Source organism: Penaeus chinensis, chromosome 30 (assembly GCF_019202785.1).
Source record: "Penaeus chinensis breed Huanghai No. 1 chromosome 30, ASM1920278v2, whole genome shotgun sequence".
Lineage (NCBI taxonomy): Eukaryota > Metazoa > Arthropoda > Malacostraca > Decapoda > Penaeidae > Penaeus > Penaeus chinensis.
In genome coordinates this window covers 3,427,742-3,432,741 of record NC_061848.1, presented here as the reverse complement: position 1 = coordinate 3,432,741, position 5,000 = coordinate 3,427,742, and positions in this window count along the sequence as shown.

The window sequence follows — 5,000 nt, the reverse complement described above, 5'->3', positions numbered from 1 at the left end:
ACACACACACACACACAGATATATACATACACACACACACACACACACACACACACACACACACATATATATATATATTTATATATATATATATATATATATATATATATATATACATATATATATATTGTGTGCGTGTGTGTGGGTTTATACTGTCTGTAAATGTGAAAATACTAGTTTAGCATCGAAATGGTTTTCTTATTCTTAGCTCAGCAACAGAATTTCGACTTTGTGTTATCTTCACTGCCTGAAACAGAGGAGGAAAAAACTCGCAACGGGTGGAAAGGGTTTCAATAATATCATTGTTGTTATTGTTATTCTTGTTATTAATTTCATTACTGGTCTTGTTAATTTTATTGGTTTACTAGTATCGTTATTATTAAAATTGTATTCGTTATTATCATTTAGTATTAGAAGTATCATTATTTTTGTTATTATTGTTGTTGTTTTGTTGTTTTTGTTGGTGGTGTTGTTGATGTTGTTGATGTTATTGTTGTTGTTGTTGTTGTTGTTAATGTTGTTAATCATCTAATGTAGTAACAGCAGAATAAGGATCTGGTTTCTTTCAATAAATAGTAGTATAATGATTTAGTTTCAAATAATACATCATATTATAATTAATTGGTTACTTTACATAATGGTATAAACATTTCTTATAATACAGAATAGTACAATCATTTGGTTTCTTATAATATATCGTAGTATAATTATCTAGTTTCATGTGATACATAACATCAAAAATGTTTATTTATCCATTTACTTATTTATCTATTCAATTTAATTACTCCCTTACTTCATAAGATAATATTTCTGTTACATAAACCCAATAGTAATTAACACAACGTCTAAAGTACCGGAAAATGATCATTATCATCATTATGGTCTTTTTTTTTTTTTTTTTTTTTTTTTTTTTTAGTTCATTTACACATCCTGAAATGCCCAGAAAGTTACGTAATTATTATTATTGTTATTATTTATTTTTTTGAACTCTAAAACACGACAGCCTGAGGATAATGTAATGTGCACCGGAATATACAACAGGGCTTGGTTTTACCGGACGAGCTTCCAATCAATGGTCTTATTCTCACTCTCAAAATGTATGTTTTCCTTTTTTTTAATGCATTTCTTCATAATTATTATGTCGTTTGAATGATCTAAGGGACAGAGGAGAGAGAGGGAAGGGATGAAAGGAGGGAGAGAAGAGAAAGGACGAGGAGGAGAAAGCAGCAAGATCTGTGCTTTCGCTGAGGTCACAGGGGAACGATTTACTAATGGACAAGGACCGTGCTGAACAGATTGTGAATAAAACAATGAAAGGAAGATGAAGAAAATATACGAATATATCGAAGGTTTTGTTGGTGTATTGCTTGGTATATAGTATGTTAGTGTCGATATTGAAAAACGAAAATTGTTCCTCTGTCCCCGAAAACCTCTCGTTTTTAATAATGAAATCAGCGACATTTAAGAAATGATAATTATCAATATATATATGTGTATGTATTTTTTTTTTTTTTTTTTTTTTTTTTTTGTGTGTGTGCGTGTGCGCGTGTGTTTGTTTGTTTGAGTATATGTGTGTGTTTGTGTGTGTGTGTGTTTGTTTGTGTGTGTGTGTGTTTGTTTGTGTGTTTGTGCGTGTGTTTGTGTGTGTGTGTTTGTTTGTTTGTGTGTGTTTGTGTTTGTTTATTTGTATGTGTGTGTACATATATGTTTTTCCGCTTTTCATTTTCTTTTTCATATCCTTCTTCTGCAACTTATTATTGTAAAAGCTTACTACGCCAGTACATAGAAACGTAATATGAAGCAACAGGTAGCGTTGCCAAAGGGCGTTAATTTAAAGGCGAAAATTATATACATAGTTTCCTCATAGTATTTTCTTTTAATTATATAAATGGTTTGCTCTTATCATTATTATTCCATTTTATTATCATTATTATTTTATTCTATTATCATTAGTATTTTATTTTATTATCATTATTATTTTATGTTATTATCATTATTATTATTATTTTTTTTAGAAATTATATATATAGCTCCCTCATATTAATTTTCTCCGAGGCACAAACCTCCAATTATTGCTGTGCATAAGCTAACAACATTATCAATATTATACCGTAGTAACATTGATTAAAATCGCCGTTATTACTAAAAATAACAAGGATACCAACTTATATCATCATTTAGTGATATGGTATCTATTTGTCTATCTAATAACAAAGATAACTAACTAATGTTATCAGTGATATAGCATCTATTTATCTACAAAGCATTATTACCGCTGTAGCAAAATCCAACAAACGTTTCTGGGTTATATCGTCCGTTTTGGTTGAGAAACGTTCATTGCTTCTGAAAACTCTCTATGACACGTTACTCTAACCGCCCGAGAAGAAAGACATTGTGATATGAGGGGCTTCAAATAGGTCATGGCATGACATTTCAGTCTTTGCTATTGTTCCCAGCAACATGTTTATTGCCTTGTTTTGAGTGGGGAAAGTGCTAGAGAGAGTACTACCAATTAGATATCTCTCTCTCTAAACATATATATATATATATATATATATATATATATATATATATATATATATATGTGTATATATATATATATATATATATTTATATATATATATACTTATATAGATGTTTGTGTATATATAGTATATATTTATATACATATATTTATAATATATATATGTCTATATATATATATCTATCTATATATCGATATGTCTATCTATCTATCTATCTATCTATCTATCGATATATATATATATATATATGTGTGTCTGTGTGTGTGTCTGTGTGTGTGTGTGTGTGTGTGTGTGTGTGTGTGTGTGTGTGTGTGTGTGTGTGTGTGTGTGTGTGTGTGTGTGTGTGTGTGTGTGCGTGTGTACATTTCCATAGCAGTATTCACCGTAAACCAACCTTTATTGGCCTCGACCTTCACTTTCTCAGCAATATTCCATACATTCATAAAATCAACAGCACAACACTTATCACTGGAACCTATAGTTTGTGTAGCAACAGGTCCTCTTTCCTGCTAAAATGGATTTTCTAAAAAACGTTTTTGTAAGAAATGGGTATCCATTGTATTTATTGGATATAATATCAAAGAACTTTCTGTGCACAAAATTCTCTAATTAGCGTATTGTATGAATTGTTAAAATGTGAAATTACCATGCATGTGGAGATTAAGTAAGAGGAATCAGAAAACAGTTAAAAACGCTTCTGCAAAATGAATACCCTAAAATAAAATTCACTTTTGTCTTCTGCAACTCGATCACTATTGCAAACTTTTAAAACAACCTACGAGACGCCACTTTGATTTGTGTTCTAATGTGGTATACCTGTTTAACTGTCCTGCCTGCCATGTTGGGTACGTGGCGGCGACATAACCCTTATTAATGGAACACAAATGGAAGTCGTTTCATACTGCACTACCGGTCTTTCTCGGCCATGAGGGAGCACTCTCACCAACACCCACCTCCTTTCTCCAACACGGATTTCAATATTCTGTCCTCTCACTCCTCCCGCCTAGACCTCATTATCGCGAGGTCACTGTTGATTCGTAAGATGAAACCCAAGCTTAACAAGGCTACTAGCACGACCACCTTGTTTACTAACTTGCTACTTTCACTTAAGGATATCACCCATTTTTGGTTAGTTTGTACATAGCATTATTCCTGTTTTCACTATTTATATATTCCTATGTTTCTTTATTATCTATTCGCAATTTGTTCTTTTATTATCGTTCTTGTTTTGTACTTATGAAATTTCGTATTATTTCTTTCATGCCGTTGTAAATTTCAATAACGAATTTGATTTTCTATCTTCTAATGCATGATGGTTTGCTTCATTATGGCAGCACTGATGATGGAGACTTGATTTATCTTCGTAGCATGAAATTAATTACAGCCGTTTTAGTCCAGCTCTTCGTTATGCCTGTTCAACACCTCAGTGGCAAACCTATAACAACATATATATAAATGTGTGTGTGTGTGTGTGTGTGTGTATGTGTGTGTGTGTGGTTTAGTTATATTTATAAGTAATTAGATGTATATGCATATATATATATATATATATATATATATATATATTTATACAACTATATCTATTTACATATAGGTACATATATATAATAATATAGTATGTGATTTCTCTCTCCACGCCTTCCTCCTTTCCCAGTACTCGTAACATCGAACTGCAGCTTCTTCTGAGCCAATCCGCCGGCTACTTACGCGCACGCTCTCCCTCCTGCTGTTCACCAACTCTCCTTCAAGCGGGTCTGGCGCTGAGCATCTTCATGGAGAGAGACCAATATCAGCAGCCCTCTTAAAGACACACACGCGTTTTGTTTTTTTTAATTATTATTCTTAGAGGGAAGGGATTTCTCCATCCCTCCCCGCCCCCCCCCCCCCCCTTTTAGATAGAAGGGATTTTTTTTTTTTTTAATTTACCCATCTAATTTATTTATTTATTCATTCATTTACTTTATAACGAAGGGGCCGAGTTATTGTTTTTTTTTTCTCATCCGGCAGCTTGAATACACAAATCACAAACACAAAAACAAAAACAGAAAAAAAAAAACAAATGAGTGTATGTAGGAGGGACGAAGTAGGTGTTGTATGTGTGAGAAAAAGTTGATAAAGTTTATAGAGCGGCCGCGAGGGTCTGTTACGCCGGTAGATTTCTTCTTAGCTGGATTTACGTCGTGTTAGAAGGAGATTTATGGCTTCTTTTACTTATTGCCTGTACTGGATACTATAGACAGAATGAAAGTAAAAGAGAAAGAGATAGATGGATAAAGAGAGAGTGGGGAGGGAGAGGGGGAGAGGGAGGCATGGAGGGAGGAGGGAGGGAGAGAGAGAGAAAGAGAGAGAGAGAGAGAGAGAGGAGAGAGAGAGAGAGAAGAGAGAGAGAGAGAGAGAGAGAGAGAGAGAGAGAGAGAGAGAGAGAGAGAGAGAGAGAGAGAGAGAGAGAGAGAGAGTGAGGGAGAAAAAGAGAGA